At 44.4% G+C, this 17,823-nt stretch overlaps 1 long non-coding RNA gene across 3 annotated transcripts; it reads left to right on the forward strand.

Annotated features, from left to right (window-relative positions):
- The first annotated feature begins 11,386 nt into the window (after positions 1 to 11,386).
- Positions 11,387 to 16,191, forward strand: LOC119269860. 3 transcript variants are annotated; one of them, XR_005133786.1, is made up of 4 exons: positions 11,387 to 12,249; positions 12,612 to 13,407; positions 13,511 to 15,607; positions 15,790 to 16,191. It is a non-coding gene; the product is annotated as an uncharacterized LOC119269860 (long non-coding RNA). The 3 variants fall into 3 exon arrangements; XR_005133787.1 differs by having other exon boundaries at positions 11,387 to 11,637; positions 12,208 to 12,249; positions 12,612 to 15,607; XR_005133785.1 differs by having other exon boundaries at positions 12,612 to 15,607.
- The last annotated feature ends 1,632 nt before the right edge of the window (positions 16,192 to 17,823 follow it).

The raw sequence follows: 17,823 nt of genomic DNA on the forward strand, positions 1-17,823 counted from the left end.
GCTGGAGGGGGAGAGGTATCTTCTTCCTCCTCGTCGTCTTCACGGGAGGAGTGCGTCTTGGAGTCGTCGGATGATGAAACTAACACCTCCAGGCATCGGGCACTCTTTCGAGTCCCCGTTGCCTTCTTCTTGGCCTTCTTCTCCTACACCACATAGGGTGCCGGAACCAGCAGCTTCGCCAAGCGAGCGTCCGCTGGGCCTTCGGGCAAAGGAGCCAGACAGTTGATCTGTCCGGACGTCTCCTGCCAATCCTGTCAAAGGTAAGGGAGCTTAGATCCCGCATGGAGTCAAACTATGAAAAACTAATACCCTGTAAAAGGTAAAAACAGCTAACCGCATGAGCGTGACACTGCGTGCTGAATCCGCGATCCTCGGTAGCGGATGCGGGGGCCTCGGCGCCCTTGAAAAGCACCTTCCAGGCATCTTCGTACGTCGTGTCGAAGAGCCTGCTCAGAGTTCGGTGCTGCGTCGAGTCGAGCTCCCACAGGTTGAAAGCCCGTTGTTGACACGGGAGGATCCGGCGGATGAGCATAACCTGGACTACGTTGACAAGTTTGAGCTTCTTGTCTACCAGGGTTTGGACGCATGTTTGGAGTCCGATCAGCTCTCCTTCTTTACCCCATGACAGGCCCGTCTCTTTCCAGGAGGTGAGCCGCGTAGGGGGTCCGGATCGGAACTCGGGGGCTGCGACCCATTCAGGGTCGCACGACTCGGTGATGTAAAACCACCCCGATTGCCACCCCTTTAGGGACTCCACGAAGGAGCCCTCGAGCCATAGGACGTTGGGCATCTTGCCCACCATGGCGCCTCCGCACTCCACCTGGGTGCCGCGCACCACCTTCGGCTTGACATTGAAAGTCTTGAGCCATAGGCCGAAATGGGGGCGGATGCAGAAGAAAGCCTCGCACACGATGATAAACGCCAAGATATTAAGGACAAAGTTTGGGGCCAGATCGTGGAAATCCAGGCCATAGTAGAACATGAGCCCCCAGACAAATGGGTGGAGAGGGAAGTCCAGTTCGTGGAGGAAATGGGGGAGGAACACCACCCTCTCATGGGGCCTAGGGGTGGGGATGAGCTGCCCCTCTTCGGGAAGCCGGTGCGCAATGTCGTTAGACAAGTATCCGGCCTTCCTTAGTTTTTTGATGTGTCCCTCCATGACGAAGGAGACCATCCACTTGCCTCCCGCTCCGGACATGACTGGAGAAGGTTGAGGTGGGGTGTGCGGACTTGGGCGCTGGAGCTCGAGTGCGCGAAAATGGATAGGCAAAGGAGGAAGAAGGCGTGGATGAAAAGGTGGATCCTTATCCCCTTATATGGGTGGACGCGACTATGCGTCCCCACCAGCCAGGTAAAACTCGCTTATCTCCCGAGCGCCGTAATCAATGGCGCGGTTGGGTTACCCGCACCCGTATTGATGAGAATCCCGGAATAATGGGACACGATCTCTGCTTTGACAAGACGTGCCAAGGAAACCGCCTCGCTAAACGCGCTGAGATGGGACAGTAAAACGATTCGAATAAAGACTTGGCCGTGGTGTGATGTCATGCTACGGAATACGTCAGCAGATTAGATTTGTGTAAATATTATTCTCTCTATGGCAATATGTGGAAACTTATTTTGCAGAGCCGGACACTACCTTTGTGTTCAAAATCTTCTATGAAGTACTTGGAGGAGGAACCCGCCTTGCAATGCTGAAGACAATCTGCGCGCCAGACTCGTCGTCATTGAAGCCTGGTTCAGGGGCTACTGAGGGAGTCCTGAATTGGGGGGGTGTCCGGATAGCCGGACTATACCTTCGGCCAGACTCCTGGACTATGAAGATACAAGATTGAAGACTTCGTCCCGTGTCCGGAAGGGACTTTCCTTGGCGTGGAAGGCAAGCTTGGCGATACGGATATGTAGATCTCCTACCATTGTAACCGACTCTGTGTAACCCTAGCCCTCTCTGGTGTCTATATAAACCGGAGGGTTTTAGTCCGTAGGACAAACAACAATCATACCATAGGCTAGCTTCTAGGGTTTAGCCTCTCTGATCTCGTGGTAGATCTACTCTTGTACTACCCATATCATCAATATCAATCAAGCAGGACGTAGGGTTTTACCTCCATCAAGAGGGCCCGAACCTGGGTAAAACATTGTGTCCCCTGCCTCCTGTTACCATCCGTCCTAGACGCACAGTTCGGGACCCCCTACCCGAGATCCGCCGGTTTTGACACCGACAGGCATGATGTTTGGAAGACAGACGCTCCACGTGTGGGCTTGCAGTATTCTTGGTCCCAATCTAATATCCTGGTGTGCAAGAAAGCAAGCTACTATTTCTAGGTCTAGCACAAAGGCAGAATACAAGACACTGGCCAATGCAACAACAGAGATAATATGGGTGCAATCCATCCGGAAGGAGCTAGGTATAAAAGAACCAGAGCCCCATGCTTGTGGTGTGATAATCTCATTGCTACCTATTTGTCCGCAAATCCAGTTTTTCATGCAAGAACAAAACACATCGAGATAGGCTTCCGTTTTGTCAAAGAATGAGTTTCAAATAAACTCTTAGATATTCTGTTCATCCACTCTAAAGACCAAGTTGCAGATGGGTTTACCAAAGCTCTACCTATAAGAAGTTTTGAAGACTTAGAGCATAATCTCAACTTGATGAAGTTGTGATTAAGGGAGGGTGTCAAACATTGTAATATGTAGTACCGTACATGTTGTAACGTGACATGAAACATCTTGGGCGTGGAGGTTAGGTAGTTAGGTCGGTATCTTATCTTCTGTAATCCTAGCTAACCTCTCTTTCTAGACTTCCTTCCCAAGATGTAATTCATGTCGATCTCAACAGTATGCGCTTTCCAGGGAGGTGGACCCCTGGCCCATATAACACGTACGACGTCCCCTCAATAGGGTAAGACGCTTTCAGCTCTCGCACACGAACTTATCTAGGATCAAATGTGCCTGGTTTGAGAAGATTAGGTACTAAATATCTACGGTCTTTTTCTCATGGGACAAACAATGAACTATGCAACAAGAAATATACTTTTCTTGTTTATAATGCAACTATTTTATTAATGAACAAACTCCTATGCAAAATGACCACATCATAATTAAATTTTGAAACTTCTCTAAATTCTTGATGCCATTTTGCGCTTGGAGTTTAAATTGACGAGATGTGATTATTTCAAGGGAAAGTATATTTTTCATCCCTCAACTCTTTCAAGAGTATAGAAATGGTCCTCAACTCTTTCATGCCACTTTGAATTATTTTTGACTCAAACTATGTGAGACTCGTCTGTCAGATGTGGGAGAAATAATGAATAGACATGCAAGCAAAATACACTGCACCCAATGAAATTGAACTGAGGACCTCGCGTTGGGTACGCACACCACTAGACATGCTTTCTGGTGTCAAAAAGTCCATGGTGGAATGACTTTTTGACCATTGACCATTTCTATACTTTTGAAAGAGTTGAGGGGTGAAAAAAACCACTCAACTCAACATGGTGGGCATGCTTTCTAGTGTCAAAAGGCCACCTAAAGAAATGTCCATGGCGGGACTGACTTTTGAAAGAGTTGAGGACCATTTCTACGTGACAAAAAAGCACTTCAATAAAAAGTCCATGGGTTGAGGGATGTCGGCCTCTAAAATGAAGTTAAGGGACTAAACTTTGTTGGATCTTGAGTTGAGGGATCCTTTCTATATTTTCGAAAGAGTTGAGGACTGGAAAATATACTTTTACCTTATTTGAATATTTAAGAGATTTTTTTTAGAACTAAACCAAGTACAACTCAATGTGTAAGGTTTGTTTAGTTCGCAAAAATCTCATGATGGAGATCGCCGGAGGATTAAAGAGGGGAGGCGCGGCCTCTAGTGATATGTAGTATAAGCTATAAAAAGAACATCACTACTCATTCTGGTTCACATATGGTTCGAAGTTTGAAATTTTGGAACCGCGACACTTATCATCAGAGTATCAACTTCAGTCTCAATTATGCGAAAACCAGCATGAAAAATCTTTCAAGGGAAGTAACAGTACACCTGCATCTTAAGCTGGATTCATGCCCAAGTTGCTCCACAAAATCCCTTATCCGCGATGGTGACCAAGTTTGTACTTTACATTTGTCATAAATTTACATCATCATTAATATACAAGGAGAAGTGCTCTTAAAAGGATAGTTATCACTAAATTGCTACCATCACTGAACAAACACTGCATAATCAGAAAAATGTGAATTCTACACATGCGGAGCCTAAATGTAAATTCTTTTCTTGGTTCATGCTTCATGGAAAAACCATGACAGTAGACATGCTAGATGTTTGGGTGGCCACACGGCCCGAGATGTCAGTTTTGCCTGCAAGAGTCAGAAACCGCAATGCACCTTTTCAAGGACTCGGAGCAATATAAAGGAATGGACAGGTGAAACCATCCCGGAATCCCAACAAATTCTGCCCCTTCAGAGAGATTGGATGGTGGGGCTCGATGCTAACATCTATGTCTAAGAAGAAACAACAGGGAAACACAATGCTCCTCCGCACACTTTGAAATAATTGTCCCATTTTTAGGGAAACACACCTCACTCATTTTGAGGTAGCAGCCCTCACTTTCGAGGACATCAAACTACAAACAATGAGAGTAACATAGGTGGTAACATGACATATATCTAGGCAAAATAGATGATGTAGCAAGTAATAATTAATGAAGAAAGAGAGGTATGTGGTAACATAGCTAGTTAGGTGGTGTTTGGTTAGACTGTGGATTTCTAAAAGCACCTGCAGAAAATCTGATGTGGGAAAGCAGTTGCAGAAAATCTGTTGTGAGAAAGTTGTAGGTCGTTTGGCAAACTAGTTGTATGAGATACAACTGCGGAGATAAATGTCTGAAATACCCCAAAGAGCTGAAAGATTGGTTGTGCGTTGTTTAACAATTGTTACTTTAGATTTTAGAGCACTAATAAAAACCAAATTAAATAATTATCCAACTCTTACAATCAACTTGATATGTTGGCATGATGGAAGAGTAGCATCTTATTATATGGATCAATACGTAGCACACAAATGGAAATAGCAAACAACTTATTACAGAATTAACTAGCAACCCAACCAAAATATTTCATCTCTGATCAATACCTACATCAGTACCTTACAACACTTGTATTTTTAGAAGGAAAAGCCCGTCAACTAGATTACTAGGAGCGGCGTGAAATATTATATACACTTCTAGACATATCACAAAATAGCTCAACATCTATCTTATATTCCTAAATGGCAGAAACAACATTCACTAAAACTGGGCATCATGCACATACTGCTGCCATGCAAATTGTACATACAAATATTTACATTCATTCACAAAAAAGTAATACAAAATAGATGCACTATGGCCATACAAATTGTACACATCAACACACAATAAAACACAATAATCTGGGGCTAATCAGGCCATAATCTACTGCCATACATCATAGAAATATCACAACTATCTAGGTCTGCAACCAAATCCAAACAAATCTGGAGAAGAACACATGTACTTGGGCAGGTTGGGGTGATGTAAGAGGTCGTGATACAGCTCTGGTGGGTGTAGAGGAGAGCGTGACGGAGAAGAGGAAGACCGCCCCCACCCCTTAGCAGCGGTCGCTAGCAGCTGCTCTTCGATTGGCGATGTGCACGAACTAGAGAGGTCGGTGAGGGGGCGGCGGAGGAGCTTGCAGGTCGGGCGACAAAGCTGGATGGAGGCAGTCCGCGGACAGCAGCGCCGTGCCGTATTGACCAAAGAATTAGTTATTTTTTCTGTGGGCATAATGACTTTCGGCAAGTTCCTGTCAAAAACTTGGCGCCTCCGTACATTCTTTTTCTTCTATATGAAAGGGTTATGCTATTTGTTGGTTGATTGAAAAGGAAAATTTGAAAGGGGAACTTTTTACTAAGAGAACATTGAGAAATTATAGCCAAAAAATTGAGCTAGATCGACACACTCCACGACTAAGAAATTTATGGAATATAGCTAGTTTTAATCATCTTGGGTCAACAGGTACCCTATCGGCATGAAGCAGATAACTATAAACACAATCAGTGCCATGTGCCAAGGATTCTGCAATCCAGGTTCAAGATGCTTGTGCCTCGCCATGAAGAGATATACCACCAAAGCCACGCCGGCCAGCGGAGTAAAACACTGAAAAGAAAAGAAAAGGAGGAGAACCTAGAGGTGAGTACATATATCGATTAGCGAATTGAAGATACTCCCTCCCTTCATATAATATATGGTGTGTACTAATTTTTAAAAGTATAAATTTATAATTTTTGATCAACTTTATAGAAAAATATATTAACAACTGGAATACCATATCAATACCGCATGCAAAATATTTTCCTATGATATATATATATATATTTGATATTATAGTATTGATAAATTTCTCTATATTGCAGATATAGATAATTTTCAAACTTTGTGAAGCTTGAGTTTTGCAAAAAAAAAAAGCAATACACACTATATTACGGGACAGAAGGAGTACTAGAATTACAATTCGTTAATTAAAAAGAGCACAATTCTATTATTTTATTTATTTTGGAAGTAATCGATACCGTTGCTCACTTTAGTTACCCAGCAAAAAAAAGGTGAAATTCCACTAAAATATATAAGCACCAAAATATGTTGAATCGATCAGTTCATATATACTCCCTCCGTCTCAAAATAAATGTCTCAACTTTGTACTAACTCTAATACAAAAGTATACTAAGATTGAAACACTTATTTTGGGACGGAGTGAGTACTAGGTACGCAGTAGGACAGAAATAAATAGTAGTACAACTACAACAAGGTTCAAAATCAGCTAAGAATGCAGAATCTCTCCAACAAGTTACAACATTATTGGCTGCGTTGTTCTAAATTTGGCCTCCCCAAAACCCATCATACATATTACCCCCTTTGTATCAAAATATAAGACTTTTTTTATACTAAAAGAAGTATTATTTTTTCACGAACACCATCATACATATATTTACGAGTTGAACGCAAAATAAAACCCTCTTGACAGTGTAATATATAGAAAAACCACACAATCTGCATCCGACCTGACAGCCACATGAACGATTTTACGTTCCCCAATCAATTCGTTGCCCTAAGTTTTTTTAGACGGACTCGCAAGCTTTATTAAGACGTCACAACATTTACATGGACGAAGAGAAGATCTCCGGGTTGGCCTAACCAGATATGGAGACCAACCCCTAAAATAATACCATTCTTTGCGAGATTGTGAGTCTCAACATTCAAGGTTCTATACTCATGACTAAAAATACTAGAAACAGAACCTAGAGAACGTTCCTGAAATTCTGTAATCACAGCTCCATATGCCCTAAGTTGATCACTTAAACATGTTTATGCTCTAAATTTGATCACTTTCTGAGTTTTTGGCCCAACTAATGGCGAATTTCATTCAAAATACGGTGATCTAAACGCTTTTATATTTATTTACGGAGGGATATTTTGGGACGAAGGGAGTAATATAAAATGGTTTTGGAAGCTGGGTAGCAATACGTCGTATTAAGTACGTACCCTCATGAAGATCCTGCAAAAGGCTCTCAAGTTTGCACGTGCGGTGGAAGAATAATCTTCTGTCTGGCTCTGCCTGTGCAGCAGGAGGTCTTGTTTGATCTGAGGCTGCCGATACCTCCTTGGGCTGGGTGGTCTGCCTAATGGCCAGGGGCAAACAACCGGCGACATGATGGACCGAGCAAGCAAGGCTAAGCCGGCGGCGGATCGGATCAAGCCAGCAAAGCTAAGGGAGGCCTAGCTGCGTACGTGCTCCTGAGTCGTGACCTATCTATCTGTATGAGACCCAATAGCTTTTTTAGGGCTGTTGATAAACGTTTCCTTTAGGGATCGTCAGGAAACGATTGCAATCAAAACCGCCAGCGTTCGGCCGCCTGCGCGGCCGTCGGACCCGAGTTTGATCTGACGGCCGCAACAACTCGCCGTGTAGTCCAACTTGGCAACTTGACCCTTGTTACAATCCAAACGAGTGCAACAACGGACCCTGTTGCAGAGCTACCAGGGCAAACGGTGGTCTCAACACAAGGCTTGTTACAAAGGCGTGAAACAGTTCACAACGGCTGCAAACAAGGTCTGTGTTGCAAAGTAACAGAGCATAACATGGTGCAGGTGCTTGTTACAAAGATTAATTGGAGCTGGCGCGATGGTAGATTGGACGGCTGTCTCACTCGACACCTAATGGGTGCCGAGACTGCCGACCCATTTATGTCTTCACATGGCCGACTTGCAGCGTCCGCCAATCTTCATACAGCCAGAGACAATTCGATCATAAAAGCATCGCTAATAATATAGTCAGATGACAATCCCTAAAAAAATGGTATAGTCAGATGACAAGTAAAGTTTTAGTTGACACTTGAAATGTCGGTCCTGTAATTATGTCTAAGGATCTGTTATTGTCAACCTCTTATATATGGGAAATGCTTTTTATCATCAGATCAATTACCATGCTCGCGCTCGCCGTCTCTCCCACACGACCGTGTCATGTGTGGGGGCCGCCAACCGCGAGTGGTTTCCTTTTCCTCAATCTTCTCTTGAAACGAATGGATAAGGTTGCAGGGGTGAGGGGATGAGGTTGTAGACGAGGTCGGGCACGAATGCCACTACCCCCCAGCGCTCTCTCCACCGCGTCTGCTCCTGTCGCCTCATTGTCGACGACGACAAGCTTGACTTTGGGGCCCTCTACCTCCTCCTCTGTTTGAACCTGAGCTCTAGCCCATCCATGGTTGTTGACCAATGCCATCCCTCCATCACATCAGCTCCTGCCTCCTCGTTGCTGGCGCCGGCGACCTTGACTCCAGGACCCTGTGCCTCCTCCTTGGTTCAACCTCGAGCTAGAGCCCCATCCATGACCGCCAGACCCTTCAACCACCGACAACCACCACCACTTCGCCCCGGCTAACTCTGTTCATCGCCAACAATTACCGCAACATCATCCATGTTGCAAAAATTTCTTCCGCAAGATCACCTAGGTTTCAAAAAGGTGAAGGCAAAAAATAAACTCTGAAACATCACCTCTGTTTCAAAGATTTTTTTTTGCAACATTATCTCGGTTCCAAAGGTTTCTGCAACAAGACCTCTGTTGCAAACACCCAAGCACAACATGACCTTCTCTTCCAAACCTCATCAATTGAATCTGACGGCTATCCTGTGTTGAATCGAACGGCTCGTGGCCTAGCCGATCTTTACTCCTAATGTCTCACTTGGTAGTCTCCACCGGTTAATTTTTGTCCCACCTCCCCTGGTTTATTTTCGTCCTCCCTCCCACATTGCAGGTAGACACATCGACCAAAAAAAAACCAGCGATCCCTCCACGTCCGTCGATCCAAGGACAGTACTCTCGTCGCACCAGAGAAAAAGGGTGGGAGAAAAAAAACTACGAAAATTAACCTACGAAAAAAACCAGCTATCGCTCGCTGCTCCGTCCCTCGGCCCCGCCGCTCGAGCGAGAACCACCGAGGCTCCCCTCGACTCCCCTCGATCTGTTTGCCCCAGCCGCCATAGCAGAGCACTTCGCCGCCGCCAAGATGCGAGGGGTGCCGCCGCGATCCTCCTCTGCACGCATCGCCACCTGCGACGCTGCATAACCACGGTCTCCACTGGCATCGCGATGGCTGTGCCCTCCACCCAGATCCGTCCGCCATTGGCCCTGCATTGTCCCTCCCGATGGGATCCAGCCTCCACCACTGCGCACGGTGCGACGGGATCCACCACGGACGAGGGAAAGGCCGCGCGCAGGCGTCGTGATGTGGTCGTCACGTGGCGCGGCACGATCCAGGCTCTGGAATGGGTCGACGATCTTGAGTTCGCCATAGTGCCGCCCAGAGGCCCCCTTTGTGAGGCCGCCTGCGCAGACGCTTGGTGCACCGCGGCTGGATCTCCATCTCCACCAACAACAGGGACAACGCCAGAGACCAGGTAATCTTGTGAATACGATGGCACTGTCATGTACATGGTGCACGGTTCAGTGTTGAGCTCACTTGCAGCTGCATGCTCATGCAACCATGGATGTCAGGCACGGACGTTGTTCAGTGTCAGGAGGTGAGCATCACCATGACGAGGCACAGCCTTGGGGAAGCGCTGAACGCATTTGACATCACTGAGAATGGCTACAGCTGCACGGCCGCCGCAGCGCGTTCACTTTTGCCCTGCACGGCGGCAGCACCGGCTTCAAGAAGCGGTTTAACACTGCCATGGCCACCGGCCTCTGTGTTCTGTCGCGTCCGCAACGCTCGAGACATTGTCTGCAACGTTGATGAAGATGAAGGAGATGGAAATTTCAGATAGGACAACATAAAAAATATTCAGGCATGTCTTTACCACTACAAAATATTCAGTCACTGCCCTTGTGCCAATTCTTTTCTGCTTTATCCATGAATCAGTCTGTGCTTCCCCCAAATTAATGCATTTGAAGTTTTGAACTAAAGCTTAGTTGATGTAGGGCTGTGAATTGTAGACGTATTTTTAAATTTATATTTAGTACTAGAATTCTGTTTTCAATTCAGTTTCACATCATCGTGTCACTAGAAATTTCAACATGGTATGCTTGTTCGTTTAGACTAGACAACTTTATGAAAATGCGGCATCGGCATCAGTATGCTGCCATTGATCGTATTGCCAAACTTTTTTGTACATCATCTGACACAACATCATATAGCCAATATGATTCCCTATGCACACTGCCCATTAATTAACTGAATTACTAGAATGTTCATTGTTTTCTTCCATGTGTATCCCTTGGGGTGTGGTTCTTATGAGCACTTATTTGGAGGTTTATGGAGTCCTCCTAGAGTTTGAGAAATTTTAATGAGAATTGGTTTGACAGAAACGGGAGGGGCCATTAGGACAATTTTTACGTAGAAGAGATCTCGGGCAGACTGGAACATATGGACCAAAACTGGGGCAAGAGTTCAGTAGCTTTGCTGTTGTTGTTCTAGAACTCTTTATGTCGTGAAATATCTAGGAAAATTGCATTGGTGCACTTTGTAAGTTTGTATAATGTGGGGTCCTTGGACCGAGACAATATTGTAAAAAAACGCGCCTTAAGGTTTGCATCGTTTGTATTAAGGTTGTTCCTTATTTCTAACGAACATGCTTTAGAGGTGTTTTTACAGATGTGCTCCTGCTTCTATCTACTGATCAAATGACTTTCTATTTCATTGTTTTCTGCCAATATATTATTCAGCAGTAATGACTGATAAGAATAAGATAAGCCAGCCGTGAGTGTGAAGTAGCAAGATAGTTTGAAAATTCAGAATCTTCATTGCAAGTACACGAACTGATGTTTTTTGCCCACGCATTGCTCAATGATAATTTATACCATGTCTTTAATTTACTAGATGAACTGCACACCTGAACGCAACACTAATGGAAAGATTCAGCATCTTGGTCGGCTGCTCACGGTGGGGCTTGTGGCTGGTGGTTGCGGCAGTGGCAGAGCAGTGTCCGAGAGCGTGGCGCAAGCAGTGGCCCCTGCTATGTGGGCTGATGGGAGCACACCGTCCAAGCAGCGCTTCAAGTCTGACAATGTCCGCTCTACACCAAGGTACGTGGGCACTCGTGCAAAGATCTAACATCTTCACCGGCTAGGACTAAGGTATGTGTTTTCTTCTGCCCGTGTGATGTGGTGATAATTTGTTATGCATATGTTTGTAGATGTTAGTCAGTATTTGGGAGATATGAGGTAGTTTGCTAGATAAGAAATAGAACAAGAACAAGAAGGAGCTTTAGTTGGGCCATGTCATTGTGAACTTGGAGCACAGAAATTTATAGGAGGTGGTTGTCGTAAAACTAGGTGCTTAAGATCTGCGGAACTATAACATTTTTTGAGTCTAAGTAAAACAAATTTACTTTCTGGGTCTAACTATGTTAATAATTTCTTGCGTGAATAGATGGGCCAAGCCGAGCAGGCCATCACTTTTCTGAAAACTATATCGCCATTTATTTAGCCAGTACAATGTTTATTTTCTGAAAACTATATTGCTGTTGTAGGTTATCTGATTAAAATTACATCCCCTTCTTGTGTTTTATGAGTTGATTTCTACCATGTACTGTAACGGCCGTGCAGTGACCTTTTCGAAGCGAGATGTTTTTTGTCATGAATTTAAACTTGAATTGCTAACACGCTGGTACTTTTATCTGATGAGCATTTGACATGATTTTGTAGTTTGTGAGGGTTGAAGCCAAAAGAAGAACAACATACAATGAGGTATTCTCCAAAGTTCAAACACACGTATCCTTCACTAATTGGCCATGATAAATCATCCCCAAATGCCAAGTTTAAATATCAATGGAGTTTTGCTATAATTTTTGATGGCTTTATCTAAACTGTAACTATGCAGTCTGCTTAAGAAACAAAAAAATAAGGAGTATCCTGAATGCCACTGCAAAAAAATTATCCTGTGGAGCTGATGCTGAAAGGCATAAAATTCAATACTTCTATTACATTGTTGCCATGCCATTTTTTTTGCTGATACATAACACGTCTTTCAAATATATATGCTTGGGAACTGATTTATTTTCTTCCGGCTTGATTCATCAACTACCTCAACCAGCTACTGTCTATTATAGGTTGCAGATGAAATTTATTCAGAGCTGAAGTCCATGGCACATATTGGTCAAGGGGTTTGTATAATATGGACTTCTTTGTTCCCTTTCCACTTTTTTCTTGGAATTAAGAAGCATCGCTCCCAATTCCATTTAGCACGGAACTGATACAAAGAGTGCCGGCCCACCAAATGTCATGGTTCCAGAAATTTTATTACAAACATCCACATGTTATAGAACCTCTAACCAGCACCGCCACCTTACTGTCTTTGCAACTACGACAATGGAACACAACAACCTCGCACTGGCCGGATCCTCCGTGCCATGTCCATCCAATGCCGCTCTGCTTCGCTCTCCATGTCATCACCAGCCACCCTCCCTGTGCAGTGACGACCTGCTGGTCGCGGTGCTGCTTTGCATCCTTTATGATGGTGCATCTGGAACATATGCGGAATGATGCATCCATGGTCAAGCTTCGATAGACTTGCTAAAGTTAAAGCTCATGATGAACTTGTGCAGACAATGTCTCTGATGTTCAAGAGAGAACACTGTAAATGAGGACAATGTCGTGAGCTGCAAATCTGTAAATGATGTTGAAGAGAGAGCTATAAATGTCTCTGCAACAACGGACCTGCAGCCTGTAGGTAATTGGTCTTGTGTCTTCCAGCTACAATAAAAAGAGTCTAAGCAATAAAGGTCCTACTAATCAATTAAGTTGGCCGTTTGCTTGCTTCTTGTGCCTACAACAAGCTCGCTGGATTGTTTTATCGTAGTATGAAAGCTTGTAAGCGCGAGATTGAGGTCCTACTAATAAATTAAGGTGGATGCTTGCTTGCTTTTTTTCCTCAGTATTGCAAGCTTTACTGTGAATTAAAAGGAATTGAGTTCCTCTAAGCACAATTTAATTATTGGTGAGCATTCAGGTGAGTGATCAGCTTATGCTCCACCGATGCAGGCATCCAGAGGTTCGACTGCGTTGGCAGGAGCTCGGTTGGTTTACTTATATGCCTTTTTTCTGCAACATTGGGTTATTTGGGTAGTTCATGCATGTTCGTCCTCTTTATATGGTTTTTCTCATAATGCGCGCCCCGAAGATAGGTTCTTTTAGTTGCTACAGATTTTAGTTTTTTCTGCTTACTGTCATGTCCACTTTCTTATCTGATTAAGCAACTAATATATTAATATCTGTGCAAAGTTCTACCATTTTTGCACTCACTTATGGGGCCATCTATGTAGAGTTTGTTCTGCTATTCTCCAACTTAAATAAAGAATGCAGTCTCATGTCATTGTCTTTGCTAATACAGTTTGTAATGCAATCCAATTGTAGTGTCATGTTCCAGCTCCTTTTATTTTCATCGTGATGTGCAAGGTTGTTCATGTGCTCTTCTTGCCATGCACTAATCAAAGTGTACATGTAGATGCTAAAAATTGCTTATCATCAAATTACTTGACTTATGTACTGCTTGGATTTGTTTAATTAAAGAGATGTCTCTTTAAATTGACTATATTTACTTGTCACACATCATTTGGGTCTTTTGCATTGCCAAGAGTTGTTACCTGAAACTTCATACATTGTAATTTCTTGTTATCCTTCTGTGCATGGAGTCATCTTGTGGGTAGTACAATCCAGGTCGACAATGCTGAGATAATCATCATTTTAATTATGACAGATTACCAAGTTTAATATTTCAGTTCTCCGAAACATAATCTGATTATGACAGCTTATCAAATTTAATATTCTACACATGGTGAACTTCATCAAATTAGGATACCTACTTGTTTTATCATTCTATCAGCAACCTAAGCTGATACTATAAGATATTAAACCCACTTGTAGTTCAGACCTTGCACGATTCTGATGGGGAAGAAAAAAGTGACTTGTCCCTATGGGCTATGGAGACAATGGATCTCCTCTGTATGAAGGTGATGTTGGTTCGACAAATGGATATCTCTACCTTTTGTTTTGTGAAGAGTTGTGTCTGAAACCTGGTGAAACGACAGGGAAATAGAATACAGGGTCTATAATGAAAAGATGTTTTATTTTGAGCACGATGCAGAACTTGTTCTCAGTATACTATGCCATTTTTCATATGTTGACATGTGATTCCAAATAAGTTCTATTGGTTTAGAAAAATGTAATCCTGCAAAAGAAATATTCCACATTTTAATTTTAAATTTAATATATATTGTATATGAGCTTATTTTAATTTTTTATTTAATATATGTTTATATGTTTACTTTTTTAAGATCAATATAAAAACCATTGGCTTTGGATGTTGCTTTGAAAATGTCAATTGACTAAGTTACTGACATAACTATGATGTACTGAAACTAATCGAGTTTTATACTTTTATACAAGGAAAATGATTCCTTTTGGGCTGTTGACGGAAGCTTGCGCCAGTCGCCCGTGACTCGTTCGATCACGTCTCATCTATCAGTTCTCCCTAACGCACACATCCAGGCGATTCAATCCCCTCCTTCATCCTTACCTCATGAGGAAACCGCCAGCCACTTGTTCTCTCCCGTTCCTCTCATCTCTCAAGCTTCGTTTTGTCCCTCTCTCACATCACCTTTTTTCTCCTTTTCATCCAGCGTCACTGCTGGACGTAGTTGCGAGTATGAATGTGGGGGCAGGCGACGAGTCGGCTGCAAGTGCGAGCGCGGTGTTGTGGCGACGGGCAGCAAGGACGAACGCGTGCACGAGCTGCGCTGCTGCAGGAGGCGCCGCAGCGTGATGCAACTGAGGAGCTACAACCACCAGTTAGTGAAGCTGCAACCGTCATATGGTGCCTACATTCAGACGGCCGGCAACGACGGCTGCCGGCTGCGTGTGGAGACGAGCATGGCGAGACGAAAAGCTGCAACAGGCAAAGATTTTTGTTGGAACCGGCGGCATGTTTTGTTGGGACCGGCAGGACGATGTGCTACGACGGTGATGCAGGGGCGGAGACGGTGTGTTGGGACCGGGAAGACGAATAGCTGCAACCGACAATAATCAACCAGTTACATGTTTGGAGAAGGTTTATAAAATCTCTACTTCATGTTGCATCAAGGCATTGATATTGGACTAGAATGCATATGTTTTATAATAAAAAGACAAACCTCATGCATTTGTTTTTATTGCAACTCTTTTTGTAGTCATCAATAGTCATATGTCAAGTACTGTTTGATCATTTTTAGGGTATTGTCATTCTTTTTACAGACCACTTGCGTTGGGCAAGAGGGTTCTGCTGTGGAGACCAAGAAAAAGGATGACAACATTGGGGACGCCTCAACTGCCGATGATGAACGCAGCTCGGAACAAGCAAAGCTCCACGCGAGGCTCCCCTTCTTAGACCAGTACTAAGGACTGCAGTTATGTGGATCCACTTTACCAGAATGTCGAGCCCATCATATCGTGTTCGACCCATGAACCGGAAGGATTGCTTGCCACTATGTGGTATAGTTGTCCTTTGAGATATATTATTGTTTGTATGAATTATGAGCTTCTCTGTGTCTAAATTTACTCAAATAGTCTTCTAGGAATCTTGTTTTTGATCCACTTTGGAGTCACAATTTGTTGCTTGACACTTTGTTGTCTAACCCTCAATTAAAGTTATTACTATATTCAAGTGATCAAATATTAGTCAGTGTATTACATTTTTTATTTTCTTATTTATCTATGTTGTGCCTTTTGGTATTATGTCATCATAGTGGAATTTCAAATATGTTAGTGATTACATCTGATATTCCTGCACATTTTACGGTTTCTCTTATGTATTTTTCACACGTCGTTTTTTTATTTGGCGCATCACCTGGCAAGTACCTATCTCTACTACTATTATAAAGAGGAGTATGTAGGTCGTTTTGTTTCCTCCCTTGTCCCTCACTGCTAGCCTGCCATGGCAGCGTCCACTGAAGAAAAATGAATTAAATAAGTGACCAAGGGTAGAATTAGCACTAAGGAAGGCAGTTGCGGCCCTTGTCCCTCCCTGCCATGGCAACATCGACCAATGGCTTAGAACACGAGTTTGTGGATTTTGTGATAAGAGTTAGTGTTGAGAGGAGCGAGATGGGGTTTGTCTGTTCGGGTATGGTTGTTTGAGTGGAATAATTTCTCTACTTTAGAAATTGCATGAGCGAGCGGTTCATAATTATTTTATCAAGTCATACAATTTTTTGGTTAGGATAGAAGGGTAATTTCATTCATCGGTTGCCTCAAGATTTAATAATGTACATGTTGGGATATCAGTTGCATGCAAAACAATAGATACCATATTTTGTTTCATGGTAATGCATGCCATTCAACTAAGTGTTATAACGTGGCAATGGCGGTGGAGACATCGGATCTTCACTACAAAAAACCTGTTAATCCATGACGGATTCGCCATGACAATTTCAAAAACTGTCATGGACAGCCTGGTACAGCCCGCAAGCCCGCCTAAGCCCGCTAAAGCCCGCCTAACCGACCACCATATAAAGTGCTAACCCTAATGCTCTCCCCCTCGGTCCCTCTCCTCTTTCCCTCATCCACACAGCCCCCTCCCGATTCCCCACCGCCGCCACCCACCACCTCTTCCCATGGCTCCTCCCACAGCTCACCGCCGGCCCTCCCCCTCCCCTTCTCTCACATCACAGCTCCGGCAGCTGTCAGATCCGCTGCATCCCCCACCCATCCACTCCTCTCGCGACCCAACTCTCTGTCTCATGCGACCCTCACGCCGCGACCAACACCATCGATTCCGGCGACGTCCACCAGCTCACAGCACACAGACGAGCTAGTCTCCGACCCCTCCGTCCTCTGGTCCGGTTGGATCCGCCACTTCTGGTCTCCGGCGCTCGCCCACAACCCCTCGCCTATGGCTAGGGTTTCGGCTGCGGCGTCATGTCCATCACCGGCTCGTCTCCGGCGGCTCCTCCCCGTCGGACACCGCGCCCTCTCCACCCCTGGGTGGCGCCCCCTAGCTAGGTGCGCTCGTGCGCGTTGGTCTGTATGGCGTTGACCCCGACCTCCTTTGTCGCGTCTCCGGCGCGGCCGTGCATCTCGTGCATCATGTGATGGCCTCCTCTGCCGCGCGATGGTGGTAGCCAACCTGCACTGCGGCCGCTGCATCGCCTACGTTCTTCTTCAGTGAGCACTTGTACCTCTGCTCTCTCCGCTATGACATCTCCTGCTTATCTTATTTCGTGTGCTGTTCATGAGTATTGGTGGAACTGATAACAATCATGTGTACTGTTGGAATTTGTATTCTCAAAA

The sequence above is a fragment of the Triticum dicoccoides genome, chromosome 3A (genome assembly GCF_002162155.2).
Source record: "Triticum dicoccoides isolate Atlit2015 ecotype Zavitan chromosome 3A, WEW_v2.0, whole genome shotgun sequence".
NCBI classification, from domain to species: domain Eukaryota; kingdom Viridiplantae; phylum Streptophyta; class Magnoliopsida; order Poales; family Poaceae; genus Triticum; species Triticum dicoccoides.